This window comes from Protopterus annectens, chromosome 3.part0 (genome assembly GCF_019279795.1).
Source record: "Protopterus annectens isolate FY-2018-M chromosome 3.part0, PAN1.0, whole genome shotgun sequence".
NCBI lineage: Eukaryota > Metazoa > Chordata > Ceratodontiformes > Protopteridae > Protopterus > Protopterus annectens.
In genome coordinates this window covers 1,109,672,905-1,109,685,933 of record NC_056731.1, presented here as the reverse complement: position 1 = coordinate 1,109,685,933, position 13,029 = coordinate 1,109,672,905, and the positions used below count along the sequence as shown (strand labels likewise).

At 38.4% G+C, this 13,029-nt stretch overlaps 1 protein-coding gene across 2 annotated transcripts in view; it reads right to left on the bottom strand.

Annotated features, from left to right (window-relative positions):
• Positions 1-13,029, bottom strand: part of LOC122796674 (tRNA selenocysteine 1-associated protein 1-like) — a 710,917-nt gene that overhangs the window by 231,482 nt on the left and 466,406 nt on the right. The window lies entirely within an intron of this gene.

Genomic DNA, 13,029 nt, shown 5'->3' with positions numbered 1-13,029 from the left:
TGCTATTGGCTGGCCACCATTATTATCTTCTCTGTTGGGATAAATGGTAGAGGGAGCAGCACTTACACTGTCAGTTACTAGCTGTGGTAGTTGAGCAGAATGCAGTGGGTGATTAACATCCTGCACGCAGTAACAGGCTCATACTGAAGCCCACACAGACACACAGACACACACACACAAAACTTGTCCAGGCAATGGAAATGGGTTTTCAGCAAGCTAAACACTCAGTGACTATACTAGTCTGGAACAGGGCAGTGTTAAACCACTCCTCAGCAGCTTCTTCAGGGTTATGGACTGGTTTCATTAGCCAAGGTTACAGTGGGTAGCCTGTGTCACCTGGAGAGGATGATTACTGAATACAACCTATGTCACTCTGCTGATACAGAAATATACATGTTTAACAACATCAGAAGAATTTGTACTTACCAAAAGGGTGACTATGAAGAATGCTACAATACAGTAGAAGGCAGTACAGCAAGCTTGGATGCCAAATATGAGAATTATGGGCACTTTCAGGATGCTGGGCAAAAATGTTGTTGGTGCATCCCTATGCATCACACACTATCTGGTCAATGACAGAATGGTAGCCCTTCCTATTGTGGTACTGCTCCTCCTGTGGTCAATATGGAGCCCTTAGGGCAACATGGGCAAAACCTACAGCACCAAGCACCTCAAGAAAGTATACCATTCTACGGATGGCATGCATAGTAGTGGTTTGGTCCTGTGATGTTACTGGGAAATAAATACGCTGATCCACATGTGCCAAACGTATGAAGAGGAACTGCAGACAGTATCCCCGAGGCAGGCTGTCAGACTGTGACACCAAAAGTGTCTCCAGTTTGCCTCCGATAGGTCCCCATGGCAACTACAATAAGGGCTACATATACCTGTTATCTACATTTCCAGTGTGTGGGTTGTAGTAACTCAAAGTCAGTATTACATTCCTGTCCAGTCTAAACTTATGCAATAATTCCTGCTCACCAATGTCGCAGTGAATAATCCTTTGTCTGTATTTTCTTCTCCTAGGCTGGATAGTGCTGTACTGTGTATGAAATTATAGCATAACCAAAAAGAGCAACTTGCAGTGGGATACAGCTAGACTGGCAGCTAGAGCAAGCATCTTCACAAGTTGCAAAGTGGATAGAAAACAAGTGGATTCACTTTTTATAAGTCATTTGTGCATTAAAAAGTGACTATGATCTACAAAAAAGGCCAGAAGGGCACCTTATTTGCATAACACAGTGGCAGATTTTCACACATTCCTCATTTACATGTTATTATGCCCTCATTTGCATAAATTTTTCTCAAACATGTTCTAGCAGCTTTGCTTAGGCGCAGCTATCATCTACGAATCATGCCTAAATTGTGCTTGCTTGCATCCTGTGCTCATACACGCTGCTCTTGTGTTTAATGACTTTGAATACCACCCGTTTTGTTTTAATGACTTACTGACTCCTTACTTAACTGTAAAGCACTTTAAAAGACAGGGTGGCAATCTCTATTAGGACATCTTTTACTCCAATAACTAAGTAAATTGTTTAATGGTTGTCATGCAATATTAATTATGTATGAAGGCTTTTCACTTCTTACTTAATATTTTAATGACCGTAATGTTGCAAAACTATTTCAATATACAGTATTTCAAAAAGTTGCATGAAACAATAGCATTTTAATGCAATTCTGCACATAAAGCAATCCTAGCCCTCATCTTTTAAATTGTACAGAGTTAAGTGAAACCATCATTAAGATGTGGCAGTTACAGTGTAATGCCTTACTAACAATTCACCTAACAGTATGCAGTTTAACCAAATGGGGTCAGGGATTGCTACCGATACAGTATTCATCTTCATCAGTACTTTTGGAGCATGTCAGTCATTAAGAATAAAGTACTGTTTTTCCTTAATATTTTATGCTTTAATGACTATTATGCCTTTCAACCTCTCAACAGCTTTACCCACTAGGACTTGTACATAGATCACTGAATTGTAATGGATTTTTGGTTTAAACTTGTCCCTCATCTGTATTCAAATATGCATGGTATTCTGTTCATCCGCTGTTTTAAGCCTGCTGCTTTCTCTTTCCAATATAAAATGCGTTCTCTATATCTAGCATTTTATTTTATTTGTTTTTTTATTTTATTTTTATTTGTACTTATGGGTTTCCATCAGCAGTTTGTCCAGAGTGGCTTGCTGTCTATTCTTGAAAGGCCCAGTAACCAATATGCCTTCTTCCACTTCAGCAAGCATTTTTTCTTTATCTTTTTGCCTCTATGCTTTCCAACCATCAAGCCTCTCCCATCAGGTTATTTCCATTCACCCCCCTCCAATATACAAAACGTACCCAGTATGGCACTTTGACAACAGCAACCCAGAGAAGCAGTTATATAGGCAGCCATAAAGGATGCTTCTGTCCTTGCATGCATCCTAGAATCTGAAAGCATTTTATATGCCCTTAGCCCACCTCAGGGTAGAGAGAGGAGCTACTCACTTTATCACAGGCACTTAATATGCCTTATTCTGTGCATGAATGAAGGCTACAACAAAGCGGTGTCTTGGTAAGCTAAAGTTTTACCCCATGACATTCATCAAATCTCATCATCCATCTCTCCTTCAAGGGATGTGGCCTGCATTGCTCTGCTCTGCCCCAGTATCCCCCATATATGCCATAAATCACCCAAGCTGCTAATTAAATGTGGATTGCAGGCTGTAGTCATGGCTTCCACACTCTATGCCACCAGCATAGGAAGACTATGGCAAATATTTTTATTATCCTTTGTCAGTGCTGCCCTCTATCAGTTCACAGTTAACCTGGATTTTCTCTGTCCTCGAGTGGAGCCATAAATCTAGGGTGAATTTTTGTGTTTCTTATCTGCAGGTTCATTTTGGGTTCTGAAGTTAAGCGGACATCCTGCATGAGCTTGGCCACTTCTCCCTCTTGAATATACTAGATATGTTTCAAAGACATGGCTGAAGTAATCTGAGATCCTTGTAACTGGACAATCCAAAGACTCCAATCTCTTTCTAAAGGTTTAAGAGACAAATATTTTCCATTTTTCTATGTACAGTGTCGCTGTATGAGATCTTTCTTTAAGGTGTTTAAGACTTTGCTTGAAAGGGAAAAGCACTGTCAGGAATTACAATTCTGTCCTTCAAGCTGAGAGATCTGGTGTTCTGAAACTGGGATACACTACTCTGTCCTACTTATTTATTTTCTGACAAGTTACTTACTTAAAGTGGCTGGGCCTACCATGACTTGTGCCACAAAGACAAGGCTAAATACAACACATATGTACAATTAGTGCAGACAATTAGCCAGCAAGTTTTTGGATAGTGAGAGGAAAGCAGAGTACCCAAAGAAAATGCATACCGCCACATGCAGAAGATGAAAACTCCACACAGACAGCGAGTGGCAGTCAGGATTAAACCCCAAACTATGAAGGCGCGAGACGAGTAAACACAGTTGTGCAAGTACACTTACCATAACAGTAAATATTTTAATAGATCACTCTTGCAGTAGCCCAAGCTATATAGATTACATATGTTATGGAAGCTTTATCATGTCTCGTGTTTATTCTTCACAAAATGCATACGAACTCATAGTTTCCTTCACAAATGAGACCAATAAAATGTTTATAATATGTTTATGTCAAAGGGAAATGAAAAGAAAAAACAGATGCATGACTATGCAAGATACAGCAGCTTTATATTTCAAGTGTCTTATAATTGAATTCTCTCTGCTTTTTACTGACGGACAGCTGAAGGCAAAGTGCTGAAGGAGTTAAAGGATGTTAAGTTATATTATGTTGTGCTATGTTAGAAAGTCTCTGTCTGGTACATACCTCTCAACCTCTTAGAGCAAGAAATATGGACAAAGCTGTAAATAATAGAGGGACAATGGCCCAAAAATAGGGACACTTTTTAAATATTACTCTTACAAACTTAGAAAGTTGATAAAATAACAGGTTTTGAATTAGCATAATTTTTTTGAAGGTTATGAAGTCTAAATTTCAAATGTTTGCTATTATTTTCTGATGTCAATCCCTAATTATTTGCCAGTGTTTTGTCAGAAAACAGGAATTTTATGAGAAACTGGCCAAACATATGAGCCAAAAATCTGTACACTTGAGAGGTATGCGTGGCATCGGTGGAAACCAGATTAATAAACAGTATGCTCTGACCTTCTCAGGCTGGGTTATGAGCATACTTCTCAACCTGGAAACATAAAAAATCTGGACAAAGGCCCATTAAAAGTTGGTACAACTGGATGAAAACCGGGAAGCTGATTAACATAAAATTTGCATATATAATAAAATAACTCCACCACCTCCATGGAATTGTGGGATGCCAGCATTCAAACGCAATTTGAAGAACAGATGAAACAAACACAAAATATAACCAGAACAAGTGTTTTACTTGAGCTCTTTCAAATTTGAGTACTACAAAAATACAAATATATACACCATTCGCCTCATGTTTAAGATATAAAAAAAGTGTATAAATGTCATAACATCACAACTCCTATCTTCTCTGAGATTTACTTCACTAATCAGAGCTCCTGACTTTACTTCTTTATTAAAAAAGTTCTTAAAAGAAAATACAGGCTTAGCAGAACAGATTGATCAATATGCATCTGACACACTCGTTTGTCTCTTCCTCTCACAATACCACTGAAATTTCGAAGAAAGACCTACCCATTTCCTGTAAGGTCACAGCAGAGCACTAGGTACGTATAAAGCAAAATATTTAGCGTATAACCACATAAGCCTAACCTGATACAGACAAATGTATTTGATAATCATCTAGTCCATTACCTTTGCTGTACCCAGCTCAGACATTCAACATCACCAAGTTGCTACAATAACAAGTCTTACACATGAATTTTCTGAAGGATATGAAGCCTGAAACTCAAATATCTGTCATTATTTAATGACTCGCATTATCAATTATTTGTCATAAAACCAAAATTTCTATATGGAACAGACCAAAAATATAAGGAAAAAATCTGGACATTCTGTAACAATCTGGACAATTTAGACATATGCTGTGATGTCTGATGCCAATGCCAAGAGTTCCCATTAACTGGAGAGCCAGCAGCTCCCCAATAAAAGGGCACACTACACTAAGTTTAAATGTTTTCTGCTCAGTCGGCTGTAATAAAACTTTTTTCAACTCTTCCTTCAGGTTTTATGAGAGCTACACTGAGGTTTAAAGTCAGTGCTTATGTGTTTATTCTGTACCAATGAGATTCTAAACATCTGTTTCTTTAAATGACCTATAAATATTAATGAACACCAAACTTACAGTGTTCTACAGCATTCCTTTGCAGGAGTGCAGTTAATTATGAGAATTGCAAGACAGAAATAAGGATAATATTAGATTAGAACATGCAAAAGTTGTGGTAATTTCAGTAAAAAAAATAAGCTAAAGCAAACACAATGCCTTGTCTTCTTTTAACAGTTTATGAATTCCATTACTTAGAAATAGACAGTGGCATGCAAGCAAAATATACTTTGTACATCACTGGTAAAAATGTGACTGCAGCGGTGATTTTGAGACAGTGCTTCCTCAGTTACTACCTTCTTGCATGGTACACTGACCAGTTGCTGGTGGCACTACGGTAGTGCTACCTGCCCAGCTGTACAGCACCAGGAACCCACTTGCCAGCCCAATCCTCTACAGCAGCCTTCCCCATAGAATGAGTTACATTCACACAGCTACCCCAGCCAGTAATGTCACTGATGCCGAGCCACCTGCAAGCCCACAACTACCTTCTGGAAAAACACGATCGTGCTAAAAAAAAGTTACGTACAACAGCAAATAGTAGACTGTCAACAAGAGCCAGAAATACTACTAAAACAACAATGCACAAGGACAAATCCATGAAGGCCAACTGGTCGCAGACTTGCAACTCAGTACAAAATAACCCCAACGTTTAAACACATGAAAAACGAGGACCACCCAGAAGAATATAAGCACAAACAATTTACCATCTGCAGTCCAAACACTGTCAACCAAATTGACTTACCGCACAAGAAACTCTGAAAAATCGGATGCAGATTAGGCATAACTAATACAACTACAGTAGTCTTCTAGGGACTCGGATATGTTTTAATTTTTGAAATTTCCTACCCAGCCTCTGAGAGTCCTACACTTTTATAGTATGACTGACAATCACGCTCGCCCCTGCTCACTGAAGAGGCTGCGGGATACGCTGGCGATGATGTGATGACGTCAGCCATTGTCCTCAAAACCGGTAAATTCCTAGCAATTCGATATGGTTGAGAGGTATGGGGACGAGTCTTTACAAGGATGTCTGTGAGACAGTGTGCACTGGTACTAAATGTTACAAAGCTGAAGACCAGTAAATATTAAGCACAGGTGGTCTGTTTTAAAAAGGCATATTGGTGAAGTGTTCACGTGGAGCTCTAAGTGAGGATCATGAAGACATAAAACACTTCAAAATGTTATGATTTGTTAAAAGCTATGTAATATCAGAGTTCTGCATGCAACAAATTGATGAGGTATAAAACTGAAGGTTTCCTTTACTCTTGGAGAGACTGATCTGAAAATTTAAGTAGGCACTCTCCCAGCGCTGTTTATGGAAAAAAAAAACAAGCGAGTTTAAAAGGAAACAAGATAAGAATTACAAAATTATAAGAGACATGATTTTTGGGTTTGAGAAAAAATTATACAAAAAATTATACAAACAAGACTTTGCAGGTGGAATTGTTTTATTTTAATGAATGTGTTAAATTGAAGGTGGTTCCTCAGGGACTACGTGTTTTCAAATTTCCTTTTGGATTGTACTATGATATGGATATGGTTTAAGATTTTATTAACCTGTTTGATAAATGGGGTATTGAACTGCTTAATAAGGTGTTGGTTTTTCAAGAACAAATGAAGGTTAAATTACTCAAAGAAGTGGAGACACTTAACAAGGATATTTTGGAAGATTTATTATTTCCTCAATATGAGGAATTTTATTCTAAGGTCCTCGATAGGGTTGAAAAAAAGTGTAACACAGTTTCAGAAAAAGAAAAGGAAGCTCAACAGGAATGTTCAACAGTATAAATCCAAAACAGTATACCCCACAGATAGGCTCTTTTTTGATAGATATAGTCAGGAAATTGTGCCAGAGAGTTATAATTATCAAGGAGGTGCAGGTTATTCAGAAATCACTGGTAATAGGACCCCTTTTGAGCAACCATTCAATGATGAATTCCATGTAGAAGAGGATTTTCCCACCCTAAGACGCTCAGAAAGAATAGCGAACAGACAACAAGGAGTCCATTATTATTACAACTCCGATAACTCCGCTCGCAGGGGGTCACAGTATCACAAGGGGAGAGGCAGGGGCAGGTATTAGATGGAAATTCTTTCCATTCTAATATTATTTGCAGCTCTAAAGGATTTAATATTTACAATTACACGGACAGAGTTATTTCTGAAGAATATTTCTCACTTTTTTCTAAAGGGTTTAAGTTCGTTCCTGCTAGAACACCAGACATAGCAGAAGTTTTAGAAAAATCACAGAATTCTCCAAGGGTAAAGTATCTGCTATGCCAACAAAAAACAACTATAAAACAAAGGTGCAGGTACTCCACAGCTATGGAAGACCACCAGTCTAAAAGAAAGTGAAAAATCACAATTTGTAGAATAGTAAATCCTTTATTCCTAATAAAGGATTTACTATTCTACAAATTGTGATTTTTCACTTTCTTTTAGACTGTTGGTCTTCCATAGCTGTGGAGTACCTGCACCTTTGTTTTATAGCAGAAGTTTTGCTTGATATTCACGTTTACTAGGAAAATAAATTTTCGATTGTTTCCTGGTAACAATACTGATAGAGTTGGGCAGAGAACTATGGCCTTAAGAAAAAATAGTGTATTTAATCCTCCATTACATCCTTTGGTAGCTAGTTTTGACAATGTTGTTAAACAAGATCTGTATCAACTTTGGGCTAACAACAAGAGGTTATTTTTTAACTTGAGTTCCAAAGAGAAAGAACTTATTTCTTTAAAACATGATAGAAGCATTTGTATAATGACCCCAGATAAGGGAGGAGGGGTTGTGATTTTGAACGTGAAGATTATAAAAACCTTATCCAAGCTATTCTGTTTCAGGAAGAAAGTTATTTGCAGGTATCCAAAAACCAGATTAACATTTCTTACCAGCGAAATGATGTTTTTTTGGAAGAATACTTATTAGAACAAAGGATTAGTCAGGAAGCTTATTCATTTTTACAAAACAATTTTCCCAAGGTACCTAGTATGTTTGGCATCCCCAAGATATACAAAGATGTTTTGTCACCCCCATTTAGGCCTATTGTGGCAGCAGGGAGGGGGGGGTCTACGACGCATAATTTGGCAGTTTTTGTGGACCAGATGGTTAAACATGTAATTGAGGGTATGCCACATCTTGTTAAAGATTCTTGGGATGTTTTGGGACAGATTAAGCCGGACTTATGGAACCCTGATTTGGTTTTTTAACAATAGATGTACAAAATTTATTCTCCTGTATTCCTAGGGAAGAAGGTTTAGATTATTTTGTAAAACTGTTGTTTGATCATTCCATATTATCACCAGGGCATGTACAGCTTGTTTGTGAAATTATGGCTTTGATACTAGACAATAATTATATATTTTTTTGAAGGGCAATACTTTCAACAAATAAAGGGAGTTGCCATGGGGGCAGCTTGTGCCCCCGTATATGCAAACATTGCCTTATTAGGGTGGGAGAAGGAGTTTGTTTTTGAAAGTATGTTCTATTCGGATATTGTATTTTACAGCCGGTACCTGGATGATATTTTTATTTTATGGAAGGGTACCAAAGAAAACATTGCTGGTTTAATTGAATATCTTAACAGCACCACTCACTACTTGAAATTCACTTATGAATTTAATGAGAAAGAGATCCATTATTTGGATACTACTATCATTAAGGACATAGGTTGCTTTAGATCTAAAGTGTATAGAAAGAAAACTTTTTGTAATTCTTATCTTCATTTTCAAAGTTATTACCCACTATACCAGAAAAAAGTATTATCAAGGGGCAGGCCATTAGAATTTCCAGAATGACTTCTCATTTTGAGGATGTCATTCAGGAATTCAGTGACCTTAAGAATATGTTTCTGGAGAGAGGGCATCCATTGGAACTTGTTGAGAGTATTTTACAGGAGATTCTGAGTGAGTGGGGTTTGAAATACTAACCTTTGTTAGGTAGAGGTTTCTCTGAAACAAAAAATAACGTTAAAGTAGAGAGTTCTAACTATAATTTTACGCAGGCATGTGTGGTACAATACAGTCCACTACAATGATATAAGGAATATCCTTTATAAGAAATTGAATCTTTTTAGGGGTGACTGTAATATTTTACATGCAGTGGGTGAAAAACCTATTTTTTGTACTAAAGTGGGTCGTAACTTGAAACCTACTTTAGAGGGTAACATGAATAACAGTAGTGCAAAATCAAATGAATTCACAAAAGCCTGTGGTTGTTGTGCACAGTGTAGATTTATATTGTCAGCTGTTAGTTTAAAACTTGACAATATTAACCAGGACACAGTTTTTTTTTAAAAAAAAGGCAATTGTCATACTAGTAAAATAGTATATTTGGCTAAGTGCAATTCCTGCCCGGGGTTTTATGTTGGGAAAACTGAGAGGGCTCTCAGGTCCAGGATATACGAGCATTTATATATTAAGAATTTAAAAGAAACTAATGCTCTATTCAGGCATGATAAATTATGTGCCAATTTTTCTGGATTTAAGTTTGGTATATTGGATATAATAGAAGTAAACCCCATGGGGGGCAATTGGAAAAACACTTTAAATAAAAGGGAATTGATGTGGTGACTTTCGTTTAGCAGCCAACCTGTGTTCAGGATTGAATGATTTTACATCCATCTTACCTGCTTTAAAAGAAAGAGCAGAAAGGGTTTGATTTTTAAATGTTTTTAAAAAAAATGTTTTTTACTGGATTATTTAGTCCTCATGGTATAATGCCTTTATGGTATTCATTTATTCAAGGCATTTTTGCTGATTGGTGGGAATTCAACCTAACCTATGTAACTGCAATATATTTAAATCACTATGACTGTTTTTACATTGTTCTGATGAAGTCAATTTTATTTTGATGAAAGTGCTTAACCTGTAAATAAATTTTGTGTCTACAAGTCCTGCTGGTGAATTTTGTTGGTTTTAGTTTTCTATTTTTCACCAGTTTGCTACATTTTTTTTGTTTTTGGCACAAATTCTTTAAAGGCCAGTGCCTACTAAATCTGGGAGGCTGTACTTGCAGGAAATCTTTAACAGTTTGCATAGATTTAGCTTTTTCTTCCATCTTTTTAAGTACTGCTTCTGCTTTGTTACCAAACAGGCAGTCTTGGTTTAAGGGGTCATCCAGTAATTTAGCTTTAACATGATCTGGTAAAGTTTGCTCCTTAAGCCAAACATGCCTTCTAAGTACAGACCCAGTGATAGCAGCCCTGCAAGATGCCTCTAAGGAATCAAAACCACATTGCAAAGTATGTTTGCCAACTTGTTCAGCAGAATGTATTAAGTCCTGTAATTCTTTATTTTCAGCACAGTCAGGAATCAACATAATTTTCTGTTTAAGTAATCCAATAAAATGCTACTGATACTTTAACATATAAAACTGGCAGTTCAAGGCCCTAATGGCCAAAGTAGCAGAAGTGTATACCTTCTTACCCCATCTATCCAGGGCCCTGGAATCTCTATCAGAGGGGGTAGGGTTTTTGGCAGTAGTAGCCTTAATGCCTTTGGGTCCCTGTGAAATGGTCTCTGGATCCGCAGTAGGATTCTTAAAGAGGAACTTGTGAGAGTCAGGCACTCTGTAATACCAGTCAGGTTTCCTGGGAGCTGGAGGTAAAGTGCCTGGGGCCAGGACAGATTCCATGAAGGCATCATCTACAATGTCCAGTGCAGGAGGGACAGCTAAAGGCCTGTTTGAGGTAGGAGTAAGAATTCCCTAAGCCTCTTTTTAGAGTCAGAGTAATCCTGGCTATCCCACCCAGCTGAAATGCTCCCTAAGAGTATGCAAAGTTTCACCAAAAGAGAAATCTTCTGGAGGGAAGCAGAGGGAATGGAGCCCTCTGTATCAGAACCCTCATAGGTGATAAGGGCAAATCCTGGTCATCCTCAGAAGAAACAGAAATATCAGAATCCTGATCTGAAGAATCAGAAGAAAATTAGTTCTAGGTCTCAGAGGGAGAAGGGTGGCTTACCCTGATTAGAGTAATAAGGTCTTCAGCCATTCCTATCATTTGTTTTTTAGGCATAAGGGCCGGCCCATGCAGTCTGGGCGTCTGTTTCCTAGGTCTGGATCGAGTTTTAGGCATTGAAGAAAAAGATGGCGTCTGTTTGATATGCAAGTCAGTAGGCCTGAATACACCCTCAGAAGTTGGTGCCTGCACAGCGGCTCCGGACCCATTCAAGGTAGAGACATCCACAGGTTCCATAGTCGAAGAAGCATCTCGCAGCATACCGGACACCGAATGAGGCTCAGTAAAGGCCTGCGAATCTGAAGTAGCAGGTATAAGGGGCTGCGAAAGCGCCTCACTGAGTACCGGCGAACTGGCGACTAGCTTAACCTAAGCATCATTGGCAGCTTTGAACCTATGCGGTCTCTTTTTCTTTATGTTTTTTCGGAATGTCGGTAGTCGGATGGCCTACCGAAGCGATTTCTGGATAATTGAACCAAGTACCAAAATAGTTAGATGCAAAAATGAACCCGGCGATGAATAGTTCGAGGATTGAATAAGGCATAAAACCGATAGCGAGGGATGTCGTGGTCAGTACGAATGAAAATATTTATGAGGTATTTGCTTTCCGCACGAAATACAATTGTTAACTTTTACTGACATCGATTTAGAGCAAGAAAAAGGATCCCCAACGGGGTACTTAGCTTTTTTGAAGACTTTGGATCTGAAACTCGAAAACGAAAATTTCAGGAGTCAGCCGACCAGCAGTTGCAAATTGCTTCTGCTTCGGGCACTGCATGGCAAAAAAGACTGATGTAATGGCGTCGGCTGCATGCTTTATACCCCCGACTACCTGACGTCATGAAAGATGAGATAGCAACCGACACAGAACCCAAAACTTTGATAATCAGGCCGACTGAGGACTACCTGCAAGCAGATAACCCAAATGTAATGAATGCAACAGTGAAACACGAAGAACATCAGATGCATATTCTACATATCTTAATTATGTAAAGGAAAGTTGTAAGTATTTGAATGAGTGGTTTCAGCTTAATAAAAATTGCCCTGATGAAGTATTTCCATTTAATGGATCCCATGATGAGAATCAATTTGCAGAGAATTTGAAGGATATTTTGGAAAAAAAGAAAAACAAAATAAGTGGGGAACAATGAGCAGTATTTTATTCCTGGTATACTGAATTTCTTGAAAGGGAAAAGGAATCAGCATTAAGGGGACTACATGACACTAATAAGAAGTTGCTACAACAGGTAAGAGAGTAAAAGAAGGCAGTACAGATCAGTATAAAGGGTTACCTTTATTGTGTCTTGGCAGGTTTGGAAGAAACTGGGGATGGCTAAAAAGCAGACACTTCAGATGAGGATGATAATCCTTCAGTAACTACTACATCCCCAATATGTATTGGTACTGGTGGATCCTGTAAAAGATTCTGCTGTTTCTCAGACTCCTGCATTTCGGACATCTGTCCAAAGGACACCAGGTCAGTCCGGTACTGTTACATCTCAACCTAGTACCCTTGTTCAACCCTCATCTTCAGAAAAGGCATATGCACTCAGGGAGGTTTCTTCTTCTTCTAGTTCTCATTTCCAACAAGCCTTTACCTTTCCAACAGAAATACTAGTAGTATTTGATACACCCACAGCCCACGACAAACTCTCACACAACAGGGTAGGACAAGAGATTGTTGCCTCTGGAGAGCATCTTTTGGCACCTCTTAGAGAAATACCTGGGGATAACAACAGAGAGCTTTGTTCATCGCCCTCGGACCCCTGCTGATCTGCACACTATGCACAA